At 37.4% G+C, this 23,386-nt stretch overlaps 2 long non-coding RNA genes across 2 annotated transcripts in view; both read left to right on the forward strand.

The window, feature by feature from the left end:
- Positions 1-22,315, forward strand: LOC309647414. The gene is made up of 2 exons (XR_014256032.1): positions 1-10,414; positions 10,448-22,315. It is a non-coding gene; the product is annotated as an uncharacterized lncRNA (long non-coding RNA).
- The window catches only part of LOC309647430, a 913,030-nt gene that overhangs the window by 265,719 nt on the left and 623,925 nt on the right, over positions 1-23,386 (forward strand). The window lies entirely within an intron of this gene.

Below are 23,386 nucleotides of genomic sequence, written 5' to 3' on the forward strand. Positions count from 1 at the left end.
TCAGCGTGTTATAGTTTTCTGCATACAGATCTTGTGTCTCCCAGGTAGGTTTATTCCTAGGTATTTTATTCTTTTTGTTGCAATGGTGAATGGGAGTGTTTCCTTAATTTCTCTTTCAGATTTTTCATCATTAGTGTATAGGAATGCAAGACATTTCTGTGCATTAATTTTGTATCCTGCAACTTTACCAAATTCATTGATTAGCTCTAGTAGTTTTCTGGTGACATCTTTAGGATTCTCTATGTATAGTATCATGCCATCTGTAAACAGTGACAGTTTTACTTCTTCTTTTCCTATTTATGTTCCTTTTATTTGTTTTTCTTCTCTGATTGCTTGCTTAGGACTTTCAAAACTCTGTTGAATAATAGTGGCGAGAGTGGACATCCTTGTCTTCTTCCTGATCTTAGAGGAAATGTTTTCAGCTTTTCACCACTGAGAATGATGTTTGCTGTGGGTTTGTCATATATGGCCTTTATTATGTTGAGGTAGGTTCCCTCTATGCCCACTTTCTGGAGAGTTTTAAACATAAATTGGTGTTGAATTTTGTCAAAAGCTTTTCCTGCATCTATTGAGATGATCATAGGGTTTTTATTCTTCAGTTTGTTAATATGGTGTATCACATTGATTGATTTGCATATACTGAAGAATCCTTGCATCCCTGGGATAAATCCCACTTGATCATGGTGTATGATCCATTTAATATGTTGTTGGATTCCGTTTGCTAGTATTTTGGTGAGGATTTTTGCATTTATATTCATCAGTGATATTGGTCTGTAATATTCTTTTTTGTAGTATCTTTGTCTGGTTTTGGTATCAGGGTGATGGTGGTCTCATAGAATGAGTTTGGATATGTTCCTTCCTCTGCAATTTTTTGGAAGAGTTTGAGAAGGATGGGTGTTAGCTCTTCTCTAAATGTTTGATAGAATTCACCTGTGAAGCCATGTGGTCCTGGACTTTTGTTTGTTGGAAGATTTTTAATCAAAGTTTCAATTTCATTACTTGTGAGTGATCTGTTCATATTTTCTATTTCTTACTCATGCAATTATGCAAGGTTATACCTTTCTAAGAATTTGCCCATTTCTTGCAGGTTGTCCATTTTATTGGCATAGAGTTTCTTATGCTAGTCTCTTATGATGCTTTGTATTTCTGTGGTGTCCGTTGTAACTTCTCCTTTTTCATTTCTAACTTTTGGATTTTAGTCCCCTCCCTCTTTTTCTGATGAATCGGGCTAAAGGTTTATCAATTTTGTTTATCTTCTCAAAGAACCAGCTTTTAGTTTTATTGATCTTTGCTATTGTTTTCTTTGTTTCTATTTCATTTATTTCTGCTCTGATCTTTATGATTTCTTTCCTTCTACTAACTTGGGGTTTTGTTTGTTCTTCTTTCTCTAGTTTCTTTAGGTACAAGGTTACATTGTTTATTTGAGATTTTTCTTGTCTCTTGACGTAGGCTTGTATTGCTATAAACTTCCCTCTTAGGATGTTTTTGTTGCATCCCATAGGTTTTGGATTGTCGTGTTTTCTTTTTAATTTGTCTCTAGGTATTTTTTGATTTCCTCTTTGATTTCTTCAGTGATCTCTTGGTTATTTAGCAACGTATTGTTTAACCTCCATGTGTTTGTGTTTTTTATGTTTTTTTCCCTGTAATTGATTTCTAATCTCATAGCATTGTGGTCGGAAAAGATGCTTGATATGATTTGAATTTTCTTAAATTTACTGAGGCTTGATTTGTGATCCAAGATGTGATCTATCCTGGAGAATGGTCCATGTACACTTGAGAAGAAAGGGTAATCTGCTGTTTTTGGATGGAATGTCCTATAAATATCAATTAAATCTATCTGGTCTATTGTGTCATTTAAAGCTTCTGTTTCCTTATTAATTTTCTGTCTGGATGATCTGTCCATTGGTGTAAGTGAGGTGTTAAAGTCCCCCACTATTACTGTGTTACTGACGATTTTGTCTTTTATAGCTGTTAGCGGTTGCCTTATGTATTGAGGTGCTCCTATGTTGGGTGCATATATATTTATAATTGTTATATCTTCTTCTTGGATTGATCCCTTGATCACTATGTAGTGTCCTTCCTTGTCTCTTGTAACATTCTTTATTTTAAAGTCATTTTTTCTGATATGAGTATTGCTACTCCAGCTTTGTTTTGATTTCCATTTGCATGGAATATCTTTTTGCATCCCCTCACATTCAGTCTGTACATGTCCCTATGTCTGAAGTCGGTCTCTTGTAGACAACATATATATGGGTCTTGTTTTTGTATCCATTCAGCGAGCCTATGTCTTTTGGTTGGAGCATTTAATCCATTCACGTGTAAGGTAATTATCAATATATATGTTCCTATTACCATTTTCTTAATTGTTACAGGTTTGTTTTTGTAGGTCCTTTCCTTCTCTTGTGTTTCCCACTTAGAGAATTTCCTTTAGCCTTTGTTGTAGAGATGGTTTGGTGGTGCTGAATTCTCTTAGCTTTTGCTTATCTGTAAATCTTTTGATTTCTCTTTCGAATCTGAGTGAGATCCTTGCCAGGTAGAGTAATCTTGGTTGTAGTTTCTTCCCATTCATCACTTTAAATATATCGTGCCACTCCCTTCTAGGTTGTAGAGTTTCTGCTGAGAAATCAGCTGTTAACCTTACAGGAGTTCCCTTGTATGATATTTGTCATTTTTCCCTTCTTGCTTTCAATAATTTTTCTTTGTCTTTAATTTTTGTCAATTTAATTACTATGTGTCTCAGCATGTTTCTCCTTGGGTTTATCCTGCCTGGGACTCTCTGCACTTCCTGGACTTGGGTGGTTATTTCCTTTCCCACGTTAGGGAAGTTTTTGACTATAATCTCTTCAAATATTTTCTCGGGTCCTTTCTCTCTCTCTTCTCCTTCTGGGACCCCTATAATGCAAATGTTGTTGCGTTTAATGTTGTCCCAGAAGTCTCTTAGGTTGTCTTCATTTCTTTTCATTCTTTTTTCTTTATTTTGCTCTGCGGCAGTGAATTCCATCATTCTGTTTTCCAGGTCACTTATCCTTTCTTCTGCCTCAGGTATTCTGCAATTGATTCTTTCTAGTGTATTTTTCATTTCAGTTATTGTATTGTTCATCTCTGTTTGTTTGTTCTTTAATTCTTCTAAGTGTTTGTTCTTTAATTCTTCTAGGTCTTTGTTAAACATTTCTTGCCTCTTCTCAATCTTTGCCTCCATTCTTTTTCTGAGGTCCTGGATCATCTTCTCTATCGTTATTCTGAATTCTTTTTCTGGAAAGTTGCCTATCTCCACTTCAGTTAGTTTTCTTCTGGGGTTTTATCTTGTTCCTTCATCTGGTATATAGTCCTCTGCCTTTTCATTTTGTCTATCTTTCTGTGAATGTGGTTTTCCTTCCACAGGCTGCAGAACTGTAGTTCTTCTTGCTTCTGTTGTCTGCCTCATTATTATAGGGAGAATGTAAATGAAATTCAGTCTTCAAAGATGTTCCCACTCAATTTATTTCTTTAGTTTAAATTAAAAAGTTCATTGAAATTTTAATGTGAAATTGAAAAAATAATTATACAAATTTTCAAAGAAATGGCAGGAGCGATAAAATTTTTTTAAATAAACAGGAAATAAAGATGAGATTCTGGATATTAGCACATATCATAAAGAAAATGAGCCTTACAGAAAATAATTTATACTTAGTATTTCTTTATAACATAAAGTTAAATACGGTCTCTTGGAAAGATATGTCATCAGAATATCAATATTATAAATAAATATAATAATAACAGTAGAAGCGTCACTGATAATGTAAAGTGGAACATTAAGCAATTGATTCTCTTTCAAGTCAAGTTACTTAAAAAAATTCGCAAATCAGACCTTGAGTTTACATTGTAAACCAAAATATATTGCAGCTAAACTTGAGTTAATTCTTTTAAAAGTAATGAAACGTTACACCACTGTCAAATCTGTCTTACAACAGTAAAGAAAATAAAAGAATCAATGATGAAAAGGAAAAAGAATAAACATCATGAGTGAAAATATTTTACATAATCATAAGCAAAACAGGAAAGCAAAGAACAGATTGGGTAGGGTATATGTGATGAAATCATAATAAAAATGTATTATTTTCATTACAAAATTCAGGAATTTTGAAGGAAGCATGGCAGATGGAAGACATGTCAATTCTGCTCAGCCATTACACCCCACTAAGATGTAAAAATACCTATAATGCAATCAAAAAGGCATAAAACTATAAGGACAAAAGAGGTAGGATAGTGGATAACAGAATACAAAAGAAGTTAGCAAAAGTCAGCATTATGTTAAGTGGTACCCTAGAGGAAGCTGATAGTTGACTTAGTGCAAATTAGAAAAAGAGAGTTGGTGGAGAATGTGAGCGTCTACAGAGAAGGTGGTGTAGGAGAGAGAGTGATAAGTTCAAACCAAAGTGTTACCTGCTTGGTGATTGCCTGCTTCCTGGATCCCACATCACCCTTGTCATGGTATAATCCCTCAGTTTGGTGTGGTGCATCCTCCAAATACCACAGAGGTGCTGACTTCAAAATCAAGTTTGAATGAACTCCCATTATATTTGCATTCAAGCTGAGTCCAATACTGTACGAGCTGGTACATAATTTGGGGGAAGTTTCTATTCATCTATATCTGAATATTTGTAATATACTAGAAAAATATCATATTTCATAATTAATTTTATGTTTCAATTTTACAGAGCCAAAAGTCAAGATAACTTAATTTTTCCCCTAAGTAAACATCTTCTAGGAGGCCAATATTGTGCTCTGAATTCTGATGACTTTTCAAACTAGAAATAGAATGCATGATCTTTGCTTTTATGAACATACATTGATCAGAAACTATTTATATCCTGAGGGAGAAGAGATACTGAGAAGTCTATTTCTCTGCTTTTCTTTGTGTAGACACTTTATTCTTTATTTTTGTTTTTTTAGCTCAAAGGAACTTCATGTGATATTTCAAATTAGAACTAAAATTAACTTATTCCAATTAATTTATATCTTTTTTATTAATCTGATAATATGTAAAGTAAATTCGTATTTCCCAAGCTATCTGAGACATTTAAGAGAGATGTATACTTCAGGAAAATATCAAACAGATAGGCTTGTATCGCCTACCATGAAAACATCCTGCGTTAAGATAGAAAAAAGCTGTAGGGATCTTAGTAAAATGACATTGAATGCTTTCGGTATTTCATTGTTTTTAATATACATCACTGAAAACAATTTCAGCTATGTCTCACCTTTTTAAACAAGAAATGGATGCCAAAGAAAGGTCCTTAAGAACAGGCTTGCTATCAGAAACCCTGACTCTGGGGGAAGCAAGAGGTAACAGAAGGAAATTTGATTTCCCAAATGCCAAACAAAGTACCTAACCATGCATAATTCCACATGTTCACAACAATCAAAAGAGTGAGAAACAAAAATGAAAGTACTGTTATGGATCCCAGAACGTAGTCATCCTCACCATGTGCTCTGGGGTACAACATCCTCCAGTCCCAGACAGCAGCTTGTTTCATTAGTTTATCTCCCAGGACAGACGATGCACTGAACAGCAGGAAGTGTCACCTGAATTCTGAGTCTCCTTTAGGCCCCTGGGTTTGGACACCTAACAGTATCATTTGCTTCTCCTCGTTATCTGATATGGCTTCATGATTGACCTTGAGCCAATCCACCCATCCATTCTCTCTCTCTCTCTTCTCTTTCTCTTTCTTTCTTCTTCCTTTATTTTCTTGCAGGTATTGGCTAGCTTCACAGGCTGTCATAAATTCACTTCTGGTTTGATCCCAAGGGGAGAAATGTCCTCATCACATCCAAACTCGTTTCCTTAGCATCAGATGGATAGCAGCAATAACAGAGGATATTTAACCCAAGGCTCCTTCTGGGAACTTCAATAAAGTCATTCCTAAAAAACATGTCAGACAAAGACATGTTCAAACCTACTTGTAGATAAGACAAGCCCATCTTTTCTCTCTCTCCCACATAGTGAAGTCACGCAGCTCCACACCCTGCCAACAATGAACACTAAAAATTGACAACCACATTCAGTGAAAAAAGTACATAAAAGCACTTAACTTGTGTGAAAGAACATTGATGACTACTCCTGAGAATATATTTTGAGAATACCCTGCTCCATTTTTACCACACACAATGATACATCATGTTACAGAAAATGATTTCTATATCTTGGCTATGTTTTAAAAGTAGGGGTTTTTTTTTCTCAATTTCACAGCTAAATGCTTAGTGTATTTTTTTTGCCTGAAAGATTTCAGTGACCTCTTTTCTTCCTTAAACAAGTTTCTTAGAAAATATCCATAATATCAATAATATATGGTTATAAATTATATATATTTACTGAGAGCAAATGAAACAAAACTTATTGCAACTCACATTATCATTTTTCTATGCTTGCTCACAATGTTTTCTACCATATAATCTTCAGTCATAACCTGATATCTTATAAAATTTTATACTTGAAAAATAATCTGACAGTTTAAAGTACAGTATGTTTTTCTAAACTAATTTGCCTGGAATAGGTTTTTACTTTCTTTAAGAAATTCATTTTTAAAATTGATCTGGATTTCAATTGTGGGTTCTTTCATTGTACCCTAAATTCAAACTTCAAGCCATCTGCTTACTTAGTTGGCCTTACGAGGGTAAGAATCATACTATCGCGATAACTTGAGGGAAGTTATCAAGTGTCATAGACAACGTAATTTAGATCTTAAGCCTGAGTGTCAAGGAAGAACTAGTGATTCCTACTTGAAAGCTCCCTTCTAAGACCCCAGAGATTTATGTGGGACAGGTTATTATACTTCACTTACTAATCAGAACTCTCATTCCCTTGGCAACCAGCAAACTTTGTTTCCCCCATGCTAGCATTCCTGAATCCTGCCCCCACCCCCGCAAATGATTTATTTCCCTATTGCTACAGTCTATGGGCACATTACATACTTTAAAACAACACATTAATCTATAGCTTTCTAACCCAGACAGCAGACACCGCCATCCTTCTTGATAACCACCTCTGGCTATTATAAAGAAAGCATTCCCGATTTAGGCTACAGTCAAGAAATTGTAGGGGATGACGTGTCATGCACCAGTCTCCACACTTACGTTTAGGCAAACTGCCAGGTGAGCGCAAAAGCCACAGCTGCAAATTTTCATTGAAAGTGCCCGCACAAGTCTCTGACTACTTGTGACTGACCTCCTTGAGAATAAATAGAAAATAAAAGAACCCAAGTGCATAATGGGCCGTGTTTATTAGATAGAGAGATGGATAACATTTAATGAGTATTCCCACCCTTCCTCTCTTAGCCTAAGCTAACATCAGCAAATGAGAGCTCTTCAATCTTTCCTTTTTGCCCCACAGAACTCTTATATTCAGAGTAAAACCCTACACTAAAAACTTTGGATTTATTTTCTGATTTCTACATATTAATTTGTAAAAAGAAAAAAAAAAAAGTAACTTTCAACTCTTTGCCAGGATAAGAGCAAATGTAGTTACTCAGCCCTTAAAGAAAGGCAGATCCACTTCAAACACAAAAATTCTTTTACATTAAAACTGTTCTTTGATGTGTTTTCTTTAGAGTTATTCCATTACCTGGAATATCAGATATATGTTCAGGGGACACACAATCCTCATTAAGCAGGGATTGCTATTGATGGCAAGAATGCATGGTATTTAAAGGAAAAATAATTAAGATATTTTCACCTCTAAGCTTTATTCTCATCCACACCATAAACAATGAGTAAAAGTAGCGTATATGTGCTGTGATAAATTGATTTCCTTCTATTGACATACATTTCTATATTATTTTCAGAATTCTGCAAAGTGGCTCACCAGTTTTCATTTTTTATTCCTTCTTTATAGATGTATATTTTTAAAAGTGAAACTACACAATAAACAGCTAAAATGCCATTACCCATTCCTTTCCACTCTCTTCCTCTCTCTGCTTAGAGATAATCACTATCCTAAAGTTCTAAATATGTTTCTCTCATGTCTTTAGGTTTTTATTTTATGTTTGAGATATACATGTATATATATATATATACACACATGCATATAAGTATATCTATGTGTGTACATGGATATATATTTAAATATTTCATATATAATGCTACCCCTTATTATTCTTTATGAAACACTATATTTTTTTAAATTAAGCGTTTAAACCTAAGTTCATTAATTTTAGTTGCTGAATAAGTGGCTCCCAAGGTCAGCCCCTGTATTCTTTAGAAATAAAATTAATGTTAACAATTATCTAAAACCAAAACCCTAAAATGTTACGGCTGACCTACTTTGGAGGATTAAGAGTCTTTTAACCAGGAATCTAGAACCTGACTTCCAAGTTCTAATCATGTAAAACTCAGTGTAATCCAATTAATTTAAATGCTCATGTCACCTAGATTGATGATCTAACACTTACTATTAACTCTAGGTGGCCGATGGTAAATGCTTAAGAAAAATGAGACCCATAATTCACCTAAAATGTATAATACTAGACCAGAAGGAAATTTTCCTTCTGACCATACATACCCTAATTTTTCACTAAGCATAAAATGTGGGAATTTTCTAGTATTTTAAGTCTGGGTCACTGCTTGGTTTAGATATTTTAGTGTTCAAGTCATTGTACAATAATTATAGTTTTGCTCTTACTATAATTGTATTTGTATAACTAAATTTTCTTTATCCAAAAATGGGCTTGAGTTAGCTTCTTGATACTTTCCTCTGCAGTTACCTGTCTGGGAAGTTTGTAAGACTGAAACTGTTTTAAAACACCTAAACTCTACAGCAAAAGTGCAGTACAAGAGAAAATACTTTACAGCTCATACCTGAAAAATTCTATCTCTGAACTGTGGAGTTTGCACAATAAATAGGTTTTCCTAAGTTCTTCAGGTTGAATACATTCATAATTTACTTGTCATTAAGAAAGAACTTATTTGGGAATTCCCTGGCAGTCCAGTGGTTAGGACTTGGTGCTTTCACTCCTGGGGCCCCGGTTCAATCTCTGGTCCAGGAACTAAGATTCTGCAAGCCACATGGTGTGGCAAAAAAAAAAAAAGAGAGAGAAAATAATTCACTTAAACAAATATGCGAATGCATGAACACAGAGATACCCCACATAAGCATGAATTCAGCAAAAGTAAGATAGTAACAGGATCGCCAGTGTGTCATAGTGTGTGTATGTTGTAATTTCTGCTCATTGGAAAACCTGCAAAAGTATCCAATTAAATATATTCACAAAGTGATTTTTTCCAAATTGTGGATATTTCTTATGTTATATCTATTCTACACTAGGCCGAATGGTGAAGCATCCATGTCCTTGAAACTTTCCAAGGCCGGCTTCAAGTTCTGTCTGATGTACTACTTGCTATTCGAATGGTATCCAGCGAACTATTTACCAAGTTGCTGAATATCAATCCCTCTCCAGCCTATTCCATCCAATGGCTTCATCATCAGTGTATTGCTCAGGCCAAAAAAGAAAGTCATCTTTGACTCAGCTTCTTCCCTCCTCTACCACCTGCAATCCATCTGCTAGTTCCTCCTCCAAACAATATTATGAAGGTGTTCCCTTCTCTTCATGTCCACTGCTAAAACCCCAGCCCAAACCATAGTCATCTTTTTCCTGCACTATTAACTCACCTCTTCTCTTCAATTCTTCCATGCCTCCCCTTCTTCAAAAATAATTTCTCCATCCAGCAGACAGAGTGAGCTTTCAAAACATCAGACCACATTACTGCCCTTTTGAAGAACTCCCAACATTTCCCTCTTGGATTTAGAAGGAAAAGCCAATCTCCTTTCATGGCCCAAGTGATCAGCTTCTTGCCTATGTCTCTAGCATTAGTGCCTTTCCTTCCCCATTTCTTCTTGAGTGCTAGTCACACCATTTTTTGCTGATCCCTTAAACTTGACAGTTTGTTCTCCCTTGAGGCCATTTCATTTTTATTTCCCCATCTTCTGTATTTATCTGAATGTGTATTTTCACACTGTTGGCTTTTTTCATTCAAGTCTTACCTCCATAATCAGAGAAGAGTTCCATGTTCATCCACTCTAAAGAAATCCTCCCTGTCTTGACACTATCACAACATCTACTCCACGTTCTCCATAACACAAGGACTCTTTGAAATATTTATTTATATATTAATTATTGTATATGTATATGTCTCCCCACATTTATACAGTATGTGTCATATTTATATATTATTCATATATTATATGTCTGAATCCATTAAGCTCTAGGAATACAATTACTTACCACTGTTCCCACAGGGCCAGAATATAGTCAGCATTTAAATATTTGTTGAATAAATGCAGCTTTTGAGTCCTGCTGCCTTCATTTGTAGAATGTGATATAATAGCCTCCACGTTACAGCAAGATTTGTAAGGATTAACTCTATCTCAGAAATACCTACTGTAAAGAGAGATGCTACAGAAAAAGCTACAGAGATATACAGAGATGCTACAGAAAATGCTACAGAGATGCTACAGATATACTCCTTGGTTCCAAAGTCTTCAGCATAAAGTCTTTTACCAAAAGCTTGCCACTCCACAGGTTGATTTATCTTTCCCTGATCATCGTACTCTCCATACAGCATAATAAACATATATAATTTGAGTGGCAAAATTCAGGCTATATTCCATATTTCCTTTATTTTCTACTGTATAGAAAATATATTTTATTCATTGATATATTTTATTCACTGTTACCTCCCAGATTTATCTCTAGTTAACCCTGTGGGTAGATGCTATAATTAATGTTACTTAACACTTTTACTTTTACAATTGACTAGAAAGTAGTTACTCTAAAATAAACATTCGCTTAATTTATGAGAAAAATAACACTTACAAGACAAAAATTTGACTTAAGAAAAATTTTACCCCAGGATCTCTTTAAAAGGCTAGCTTCATTAGAGCATGTAAAATATGTTTCTTTATGAAATACAGCAATGCAGTGATTCCATAAGCAAGATATATTTGCACTAAGGGTTCCAACATAGACACAAGGTCCTCAGGAAGCCAAACTAAAAGAAAGATCATTGGACCTTCAACAAGGCATTTCAATCACTCAGAAAAATAGAAGTAATAAGTGTGCTCATTTCCTAGGGATTGAGAGGATGAAATCAGATAAGTTTTGTATCAATCTTAGTGCATTGTTAGCTCATGGTAAGAAACCAGATTAGTTGGAATGAAAACTACCAAGAAGTCAAACATTACGTGTGCATATATAAATACTTAGATAATATGTTCCTGTATTAACAAAATCTCCCATTTCTTCCTGGTACCCATCATTCTCTTTGCTCTTTTCAGATAGTAAAAAAGCTTTCCATATGTGTTGTTGCAAGGTAAATAAAAGATAGCTAAGAATAAATATTCATATTTTAGGTTTTGTTTTGTTTTGTCTTTACATGAGGTGAACATTCTAAGTAGGCATCAAAACTCATAGCAAAAGCAACACCAACACTCTTGATGTGACAGACAAATTTGTGTTACAGTCAGTTTCTCACTGAACCTACCACTTTTTCTTTCTGGGTACAGAGATAGATTATGTCGTCTAGCCTCCCTCGTTATTAGGCATGACCATGCGCCTGATATAAACCACTCTGAAGCTGGGCCTATAAAAATGTTTCTCACAATCCTCTACTCTGTCTCTACAACGTACCATCCAGCAGGTTGGATGCCAAAGCTTGGGGCAAACATGCAAGCCACCTACTGAAGAAGGCAAAGCCTCCATTTGCTGAGATCCTAAACCCTTTCCATCATGTAGAAGCTCCCTGCTTCTGGACCCCCTCACTCCTCTCATCCTGACTCGACTTGATATGAATTAGAAATAACTTTCTATTTACCTTCAGTCACTGGGGTTTCTGGGTTGGACTGTCCCTGGTGTTAATGTCGTTTTTGCAATGGGATCTACAAAACCCGTTTTTCTTAAGAGAGCCGAGCATTTTGGAGAACAGACAACAGAGCTTACAGAACTCAGAGGAAGATGGTATTGGTTGGATGGAAACTGTGTGATTAGAACTCAAATACCGGTTGGTGAGTGAGACACGGTTTAGTATTTCAAGCTGCAGAGTCAAGCTCAGAAAGGGGATGAGAATGAATTTACGGAAAATATGAGTGCTTCTAGAGCATAGAGCAGCATGTATTAATGTCCTGGGGTGTAGCCTGAAGACACTGCAAGTTACTTCTCTGTGTCCCATGTCCAGCATTCTCCTAAACAGTAGAGAATCAATGGCTGGAGAGGAGAAGCACCCTTCCAGACAAGAGAAGTGCAGACTCTTGCTGAAGTGTTTAACTAAATTAAGTTATTCATGTGGGACCTTTTGGTATGATTTTCTTTGAATATATTAAATAATATTGGAATGACCGTATGATCGTACACTTTGCCTTTTAATTCTTGATGCTGGCAACATTGGAGTACTTTACATGTTATTTAAAAAATTAAGAAAGAGTCCAGTGTCCTCTTACATAGTACGTGCTTTTCACCTAACAGTTCATGGTGCACCATTTACCTATTCACCTGAATGTCAATTATCACAGAAACATAAATTGAAGATATTCATTCACTTCCTAAGTAAAACCACAGGCGTGGGCACATCAATATTGGAAATAGAAAGTCTCTAAGTTAAGCCAATATCTGTGGAACAGAAATCTTGAACCAAGTCCTAAAATTGCTAAACACGGGCTCCTGCAGATTGCCAGAAGGAAGAGTAGACATAATGTTGAGACCTTAGTCAAGAATACCTTGGTCTTTATTTAGCAATGCTTGGCAAGCCTGAGTCAGTAGTTGCTGGAAAAATTTCCAATGGAAGGCAGAGGTTTGTGCATAAAAATTAACTATAAACCAAATAGTCTTAGTAACATGCTCTTGATCTATGGTTTATTTATTTTTATAAATAAACTATATTGCAAAAAATCAGGGTTTCTAATTCACTTAGAGGTCATTTTGTCTCATTTTAAGGGAAAAGGATTTTCATTTGCTAAATTATGAGCAGTTGGAAATACCATTGCTTAGCAAGGCCCTAAATTACATGCAGACCTCCCTCTTGGAGAAATAAGCCCAAAAATGAGATCCCCAAGAGCAGATGAGCATTGGTAGGGACAAATTCACACAGAGGGATACGTTTAAGGGGTGAGCTGGCTGAACAGAGAGACTGGGAGGACCCTTGGAAGGTACTTGTTAGAATTAAATGATGACAAAGAAAAAAAAAAGACTACGCATGCCTAGATTTTGAAAACAAAGAAGAGATTTCTCACGAAAGAGGGAAATAAAGCACAGAAAAATGAGCTGCTACCAAAGAAGACAGAGTGTATTTATAGTCACTTTGTTTTTAAGGGCCCAAACCTAAATGTCCATCATGTGGATACTTCTGAGAGGTGAAGGACCAGAGGGTAGGAGGATTCCTGCTTCATATTGAAACAAGTAATAGTTTGCAGAGTCCTAACAGAAACGTGTAGGTGCTGGTTTTTAAAGTTGACTTTATCGACGAGTTCTGTGTTGATTCTTCACGGTGACTTCCTAAATAGCAGCAGCTGGTTATCACTGTGAGAATAAAGGTGATAAATGAAATATGCAAACCCCGTAGTGTTGTGCCTGGCATAGGGTCAGTGATAAATAGACGGTGATTCTCTTCTCTCCACTCCCAGATTCCACTAGATGATGTGTTTGCCATTCCAGATAAAGAGAAGGATGGTGGTTTTACACTCGATCAAGTCAAAATTTAAATTCTACTTATTTCATGATATAAAGCCTTTTTCTAAACAACACTTGGAGTTAGCCACTTGTGTTTACTCAACTTTATCCAAATTGAAGCCCGCTGCATTCAAACTTGATGACATAATCTAAAAGAACAGTTCATCCATAGGTTGAGTGAGTCACACTTTCTCATTGAAGAATCTACTCTGTGGGAGTCACAAGGCATTTGGGGAAATTATATCTACCGCCTACCTTAAGATTTAATGATAAAATGTACTAACTTCTTTTTTCAAATATGCATCAAATAAGTGCAATTTTGGTGGAATTTTCCAAAGGACTGTAAAGATCTATTTAATCTGCTATTAAGAGGAGGAGAAAGCTCAACATCAGCTAGGGTATATTTTAAGTAATTGGCTCCCCAGCTGTTACAGAAGAGCAACAAATCCTGACCAACCCAACAAAACAAGGTTGATATTACCAATCTCAGTAAAAATGCCCATAGACTTCTTTTCACCTCCTTAACCATTACAATTCCCATAAACATTACACAGTCAATGCTTGCAGAAACAATAGTTCTGGAGTTTGTTCTGTTCTATGTAGGGTGAATTTATCTTTTTTCAAAGTATGAAAAATTAAATATTTATGGAGCTTTGGGCTTAATCAAAGGACAATGAGGTCAGACTAGAGGTGAGGCAATGGACATAGATCCCTGTACCTTACTAAGTTTCCTTCTTTCCATAGATTTGAATAAATCCAAAGTAATGTGTGTAGGTATTCTTGGAGAATTTTTTTTTTAAATAAGAAACAAAGGACACAGAGATGTAGAAAGAGGGCTTGCGATGTTTCATTTGTCTACAACCATCACCTACACAACTGAATGAGAAGGCTTCATTACAAAAATTCAGTGTAAATCATATTAATAGTAACCAGGAACATGTTGATTAAAGTTTTGGGTTTTTTTTAAATTTTCCTTTTCTCGTTAAGATGAATAGTTTTCAAAATATGGTTGCATTTTCCCCCATGCCTCTTTCTTTATTTGCAGTCTTCGTTGATCTGTTCTGGATATTTTTAGATCATAAAAAAATAGAGAGAGAAAGAAATTTAAAGTGCTCAGCAGGCAGAAAACTCACACAGCGACGTCTTACTTCATCTACTTCTTTACGTAATTTTTAAGTTAGTTTCCTGCTGCTCTCATAAGTGTTTCGACTTTAGATTTCTTGCCAACACAGACAGACTATTGACAAGGAAATATAACAAGAGCATTTCTTTTTAATTTACTTCCTAATAACTGGATTCAGTGTAGAGGCTGGAAACAAGTGAAATATGGGCAGAAACAATGTCCAGCAGGGAAAAAGAAGTGAGAGAAAACTATTTTTTGCAATTCTCTAGCTTTCTTCACTATATATGCCAAAGACTTTAGTTCTATCCTGGCCACATTTGGCAAACGTGGACCTGCTGGTCATAACAGGAAGATACTAGGATAAAGTTTGTCTTTCTATGTTCTTGGGAAATTCCCTAACTTGTTTTCATTACTATAATAATAAGGTTATTTATTAGGACTGAGCAGAGATTATTAGCTATTCTTTGGAAAGTATTGTATAGTTATTACCCTAAAAATTCCTTCATTGATTCCCCAAGTTAAACAAAAAGCATGATAGAATTATTTTTTTAATACCCCAATATTTAATACACTTAACAGCTCTTTCTGCTACTCAATTCAAAGTTGAAATGACAGCAAATGAAAAAGAAGGTCATTTGGGAAACATACACACACTAAAGGGAATTTCCAATTTGCAGCCATTTCCTTTTCGCAGCTCAATTATTTGGAACTTGGAATATATAATTTTAAAAATGCAGTGGTGTTATTTCACAAGAAGTTTGCTTTCCCTTCATAAATAGAAGTATCTACTCAAAAGGGAATTTAATAAAGGGAAAATGTCTCTGAAATGTTAACGGAGGAATATCTAATGCCATTCCAAAGTGGAAATGGGGCCTCACTCTAATAGAACCTTTGTGAGAGGTTCTGGGTGATGACCTGGGGATTTTACGTGACCTTGGATTGGAATCAGAGCTGTCTCCCTGTTAGAAATCGGAGGAGAAAACCCACGCCTCTTTTGTGGAGGAAAAAGCAGCGCTGTACTGCCTGGTGGCTTTCTCTTCTTTCCTTTCTTCTTTCTCTTTTATTTCGTTAAGGAAGGTATATTTGTTTTTTATTGCTGTGGTATCAAATTGCCACAAACTGAGTGGCTTGAAGCAGCACTCATGTATGATCTTGCAGGTCTGTAGGTCAGAGTTCAGGATGTTATACCTGGTTCCCGGCTCAGGGTCCCTCAAGGCTGAAGTCAGGGGCCAGCTGACTGCACTGCTGTCTGGGGCCCCCAGCCTACTTCCAGCTCCTGTCTGTTACTGCCAGAGCTCAGCTCCGTGAGACTCTAGGGCTTGAGACCCTTGCATCCTTGCTGGCTGGCAGCCAGGGCTGCTCTCAATTCCTGAGACCACCCTCATTCTTTATCCTGCGACCCCCTCATAACAAGGCAGCAGGCAACGCCTCACCCCTGGAATCTCTCTGACCTCTGTATCCAGCCAGAGACAACCTGTGCTTGTCAAGCACTCACATGACTGAGCAGTGTCTCCACACTTTAAGGTGAGCTCACTTGGGACCTTAATTACATCTGTAAAAATACCTTCCCAGAAGCACCTAAATTAGTGTTCCGCTGAATAACCACGGGTGAGACTCTTGCGGGCCATCTTTAGAATCTTCCCACGGCAGGAAGTTAGCGCCCCCTGTGGGCGATCGTTGTCTTACTGGCTGACCTTTTAATTGTCCTTCCCTGATATTTTCCTTTGATCTTTTCCAAAGAAACATTATGTTCTCTCTCCTCTAATCTTGAAAAAATATGCATCATCTTTATGATAATCTCCTTTTTTTTTTTTCTGGAAAGAAGACTGTAAACAGCATGTGGAAAACAATCAATAAAACCTCCTAATAAAGGCTGCCCTTGGTATTTCTTTGTACATACATACAAATGTAAGCAAATATGGTTAAATTCTAGTCTTTCTTGCTCCAGTACAAGTTTCCTTAGCCTCATCTTCCAAATTCCCAGAGCCTTCAGTTTTCTCTAAGAGTAACTAACTCTAAACCCTGGTTATCTAAGACAACTCAGGTTTAGAGAACATTTTCTCTTATCCCATTTTGCATTTTCAATTTTTTAAGGAACATCTGCTGTTCAATAAGCTATAAGCAGCAAAAGGCTGGGTCAAAATCTCTGATTTTTTTCTCATAGGGGTTCTAATATTTTCTCATTACTTTTTCAGGGTTTCTTCTGAAAGAGCAGGACGGGGAGCAGGCGCCACGTCCCTCACCGGGGCAGGATAGCAGCTGGATACACTTTATAACCCTTCTACCTTTATCTCTCTTTCTCTCTGGTACTTTCATTTACAGACCCGCCTCCTTTCTCTTGCTGAAACCGAGACTTAGAAGAAGCAGGGCCAGTGCCCAGCAATTATTAGGACAGGAGTCCATTTTCTGCTGACAGTAGGTTGGGCTAATTTTATTGACTTTTTTGGCCCCCAGCCTTGCTCACACCCACTGTAGAACCTCCCCTATGGCAGCTGTTTATGAATCATGGTGTTTCACCGAAGAACCTTTGTATTCCAGGGTAAGGCTTCTTAAGGAGGTTTGAGGAATCATACGTTGCCCCGCCTAGACCCCACTGAAACCAACACACCGTCTTCTGACACGTTTTACCGTCACACTCACACCCAGCATGACTTCAGGAAAGTAAACGAGAGCCTGCCCGTCTTTGCAACGATCTCGCACGCCAAACACAGCATCGCCGACAGGGTCCGCTTAAAATGGGAACTGTAACAGTTCAGAAACTTTAAAATGGTCCACATACTATTCGTCTCTGCACTCAGCTTCTTTTTCCTCTATTTCTGCTTTATTTTTTAATTAATTATTTTTTTTACTGGAGTCGAGTTGATTTACAATGCTGTGTTAGTTTCTGCTGTGCAGCAAAGTGAGTCAGTTGTACATATACATATATCCCCTCTTTTTTAGATTCTTTTCCCGTATAGGTCATTACAGAGTACTGAGAGGAGTTCCCTGTGCTATACAGTCGGTTGTTATTAGTTATCTATTTTATATATAGTAGTGTGTCTATGTCAATCCCAATCTCCCAATTTATCCCTCCCTTCCCATTTCTGTGTTGTTGTTGGTTTTTTTTTTTTTTAATCCTTTACTTTCCCTCCTGTTCTTGTAAGTCAAAAAACAAAATCTCAGTTCTGGTATTGGTGCATGATTTGAATAGGGACGCATTTCCCAAGCACCTGGGACTAGACTAGGATAAAAGTCAGAGGAAGAAAATAAGGCTTCTAAGAGAGAAAATGAAGAAGGGGGTGTATGAGAGGCATGTGCTGTCTTGAGTATCCTCAAGCTGCAGAAATCTGCTGTGAGGCCCTTTATAGCTCCAACAAGTACCGACCCAGTTTTGACAGTTGGGGGAGAGTTTGGGGGTAACTTTACGTTAGCTTTGTAACAGAATCATCTCAGGAGACTGTCATTATTATAACATGTGCTTCTTTGGCTGGCAATATCTTTCCCTTCTGAATTTTTGTTCTGTTCTTTTATCACTTTTAAAATCACATAAGGACACACACACACACACACATGCACACACACAAACACACTGTGAGTTCTGCAGAGATCTGCCCCTTCACTTCAGTGGCTGAAATTCATTGTCGAGTGGATTAACTCAGGGAAACATTTAGGTAAGGAGCTCCCACTGGTGGTGGATGAAACTTCGCCATCCACATAAAATGCCTCTCCTTATTAGTACTCTGAGAATGTATCTCTGAGTCACAGATAAAAAGTGTGCCAAGATTGCTCTTTCACTCTGTGATGAAACAAACAAAAAATGCCATTGTTCTCTTAGGTGGCTAAGGGTATTAGTCACAGCTGATAATACCAAGAAGGTGTAGGTTGTGCGGCCAGAATGACGTTAGTTGTTACGCGTTTGCATGCAGGCCACATGCACCGTTGTCAAGTAGCTTCGATGCTTTTAAACTCTGAGGGCTTCCAAAGCTACTGCCGCAAACCCTGCAGCAATCTCAGCTTAGAACAAACTTTATTGCCTTCATTACTAGTTTTACTTTCAACCAGAGAAAGCATGGCGTTTCAAAGTCTAAGCTTCCCTAAACTGCTTTTGAGGAAGAACAGGGATTTATTGCATTTGAGATTAATCGTCAAATACTTAATTTGGCTATGGGATTGCGTCACATGGATTGGCAGGAACCGGCAGCTGGGTCACTGAGGCAGACATGAATGCCTCCTTTGTTACGGGGTCTTCCCTTTACGTCATACATGTCCACAAATAATATTTCAGCAGCAGCATTGCAAGCGACCATCTTTATTGCCATCACCAAGAATGCATTCATTTAAATTTGTTAACAGATATGGAGCCTAGGTGACAAAAATAATAGAAGGGAAACATTGTTGGTGGTCGATGGGAGAAAAATGCAGGTTCTTCTTCTAGCTGGTGTCTTCAGTTAAGGTATTTTGATACACCTGTCCAAACAGACTTTGAGAACAGGAAAAGATGGAGCTGGTATACACTATCAGGAACACTTTCAAAGAAAGGAGCAGGGCAATTAGGTAATGAAGCCAAAAGTGAAATTCCATATTCAACTTACTTTGAAATCCAGAGCTCAGGTCCTTTTGTAATCAGAGCTCAGTACAAAATTTCAGCTGGATATGCTCATGATCTGGGTTAGGTAAACCTTCAACAGGATGACTTGAATCCTGCCCTATAGACACTGCCAGCTTGTCATGACCCCTGCAATGAGACTTTATTAAATGTACAAAATATCTTTGCTCTGTTATTCTTAGAGTCTAAAAGTCACAAGACTGTGTTGCATACGTAATGGCTTAGTTAAGTTAATTTAAGGTATAGTTTCAAGGTGAACTGCACCGTCTCCTGAATGATCACTAATAGTTTGAACTCCCATGTTCCATACCTGTTTTATAAATACCATGTCTATCTCCTTAAATTACTGAGACCCAAAATGGGAAATCAGGAAGATGGAAAGGGCAGTGAAGACCACGGTTGGGAGAGATCAGTTGGGAAGACTTAACTGGGGAAAAAAAAGACATCTTTTTTCTTTTAAAGCATATTTTCTAGCATTGCCTGGTATTTTAAAAGCACCAAATGATGACCTTGATGTCCCCCCCTCTTTTTAATTTGGCTCATTTATTCATTGCTGAGTTTAAACTTCATGTGATAAGTACCATGCACAACATGTACACGCATGTAGCTCATTGTGCACCACGCACGACTGGCAAGGTTGTTCCAAAGAAGCTGAGGCAGGACCGAATACAGGGGCTTATAAAGAGTCACGAGGGCCAAGAAAGATCATTTCTTATTCTTTGAACCTTCCTGTAGTCACAGAAACATAAAGCAGAAAGCAAATAATACCTGCAAAGGTATCAACACCTTCTCCCTGGCAGGCTTGCTGCCAGGGGGTCAGCAGCCAACACAGTTCTCTCCCTGACAGGTGAAATATGGGACCAAGGTTTAAAATGTGGGGAAGTGGGTCACGGGGTAGGCTGGCTTTCCCAGGCAACTGGCTTTGCTCTTAGCAGTGCCCTCTGCTACCCAAAAAGGGCGACACAGCAGCAACTTCAATATCATGTCAAGAAAGCCATAATTATGGGCTCCTTTTTATGGAATGGCACACTTTTCCAAAGAATTTAGAATGTACTGAAACTTGATTGAATATGAATCGGGGTTTGTGGCCATGCACACACTCACATATACATATTTGTGTATATATTATTTTCATAGCTTTCACTCGAGTTCTCAGAAAAGAGATGTCTTTGTTTAGGCAAATGCATTGCCAAGCACTTAGAATTTGGAGAGGGTGATTCTAAAATTAAGGGCTTAAAGGAGACAGCAGAGATAGATAACTTAAACAGAAATGAGGGGATGCCAAGGAGAGAAGTGAAAAAAGGGGGTAGGCAGGATGGCAGGAGACTGCAAATTACAGACTCGAGTGCCCAGAAATAAAGTCCCCTTGGAGGAACAGCAATGGGATTTTAAGAAGAGTGAACTCTGCTATGTCAACACGTGACTTGTATAGAACTTTTTTTTAAAATATAGTTTATAATGGGTAAGGTATTAAGTTTCAAAATAAATTTGAAAAGACTTATTTGTCCTCCTGTCTTGAGGCAATGGAGGAAAGGAGGCTAAGTTTCAATTCTGGGCTGGGAAAGAAACAAGAAAATAGCTGCAGAGAAACTTGGAACCAGAAGTTACCTTGTATATGTCAATTTCTGAGAAGTTACAGAATTCTTGGGCAGGGCAAGAGACTTTTTCCAAGAATTGGGGTAGAAGTCAGTTTGATTTAAATTGATCGAAATACCAGAGGACTAGGAAACCATTGCTAATATCTGGATAATTAATGATTTACTGATATAGAGAGTGTAAGTATTTTAAATGAAAGCAGAAATCGACTCATCTTTTTATTGATCATAAAAGTCATCCTTACCTTTCCCTACAAAAAACCCCCATACACCTATACTCTGAATTGATGGAGAATGGTGTGATGTTTCTCCTTCCATTCTTGGGCGAATGAGGTAGCTTACACAGGATTCCTGAATGTTTTAGCCCATTACAGGGCATAACCTAGAACACTGAGGGATACCTAGACAGAACCAGCAGAGCAGGTTACCAGAAGGTGATGATTTCTACACAGCACATAGGATTTTTTTTTCCAAAGAGGTCAATGAGATGGGGAAAGACTCTGTAAAACATTTTTCTGTTTCACAGGAAAGAAAAAACAAACAGATCATTTTCCCTGCAAGTCTTTGTTATACCTAGTCAAACACAACAGTAAAAATAGAAAAGTATGTAAAAATTGTGTGGTCCAACCTCCTCACTTCAAAGATAAGAAAGCAAAGGCCAGAGACGTCGAGTGACTAGTTCATACAAGTTTGGGAGTTTGAGAGGATTGTATAGTTAGACACATGGAGTGCTTTCAATTGATGGTGATTTATCATTTTTTTGCTTTAAATATTTTTGTGAAATACAATATAGTAATCCAATAAGAGCTTTTTTGCAACTGCAAATAAAATTCAACTTGTTTCACATCAATGTTTACTAAAAAGTAGGTTCTGCTTTTTACAATGATGTAGAGGATATGCATTCATATGCACACACTTACGCACACAACTACCCACATGCTCTGCCCAAGTATCATTATCTCATTGGAGTAATTTAGGAAGAACAACGTATAGAAGATCTCAAAGTTACATGCTCTACGTGACTTGTGGTAGATATAGTTTTAGGGACATACAAAATAACTGGGGAAAATACAAGTAGAAGCTTTATGAAAGTATATTCTAGAGTTTTAGTGGCTGATAAAATAAAAAGATAACACATTTATCCCCCATTACAAAAGTTCCCCTCCCCATTGGTCTTGTTTTTTGTTCATGCTCCCATGATTTTCACAAGAGCTGATCTTTGAAACCCAATATCCATGTTGGTCATTTATATTCCTCCCATTCCAACTTCTTATTTCCAAATATTTTTTAAACATGGATTACTTTTCTAAAAAAAAAATAACAGGAACAAAAACAAACCCCCCAAAACCAAAAAGACAAAAACAAAACACAGCAATATCTACTCTCCTTTTCTAAATCAAGTCCTTTTGCTTTAAACCTGGAACATCACAACGGACTTCCCACTGACACTCTTATCTCCAAATTCTTCCCCTTTAGCGGTTCTGTCTGTGGCATGGGGATCATATTGCCTCATTCACTATTAATTCCTGGGCCGTGAACACTGTCTAGAACAGGGGAAAAATCATTATTTTCTTAACATGTAATTTTACAGACATTTGCCTGGTTAATTCACCTAAATTTCTGTAATATCACTGTGGTGTCTACAAACCTTCCATTGCTCCTCATTGTGGATATCATAAACTATATATTTTTTTATCCTGGATTTTTTACCATCTCCTCTCCTGTCTTGGCAATGTGGTCTCAACTTACCTTTCCTTTAATCCTCAACATGCCCTTAGTTCTTGCTTCCATGTATATCTTTGTTGATGCCACCTTTGTGCTTGAGGACTGCACTCCCTATGCTTTATCTGTCTCGGTTGAGATCTGGCAACACCATCTCTCTCGAAGCGTCCTCATACGCAAGCCCCCCACGTCCATGCCCTCCTTGACCTTCTCTCCCATAGATGGCTTACCTCCTCCTTCTCCTGTCTTAGTTATGGTACCACTTCTTCCCATCTCTGGGTGGGAGGACTTCTACTCCTTGTGTTTCTTCTCGGCTCCACCCCCCCAACCATTCACCAATGCTGCTGTATTACTTTTTACTACCTTTACTTACAATTTTTACATCAATTCCTCTCTAACGTCAGGGATGCATTGTGTACTGTCTGAACTATCTTTAATCTCTGCTCACTCGGGACCGCTTCCCTCCCTGCTGCTTAGCACTGGGTCGGGCCCTGGGAAACAAAGGAAGAAAGAAAATCACGTCTCTGCCCGCCAGGATCATAGGTTCTTTCATGAGAGAAACAGCCAAGCGTGCTGGTGGATGTTAGTCACTGCCTCCCTAACACCATCTTCTTTAGTTTATCTTCTGTCCTATTGTAACCGAAAGCGGGGTCAGCCTGTTCGCCACTCA

This window comes from Balaenoptera physalus (genome assembly GCF_965194825.1).
Source record: "Balaenoptera physalus genome assembly, chromosome: 18".
Taxonomy (NCBI): domain Eukaryota; kingdom Metazoa; phylum Chordata; class Mammalia; order Artiodactyla; family Balaenopteridae; genus Balaenoptera; species Balaenoptera physalus.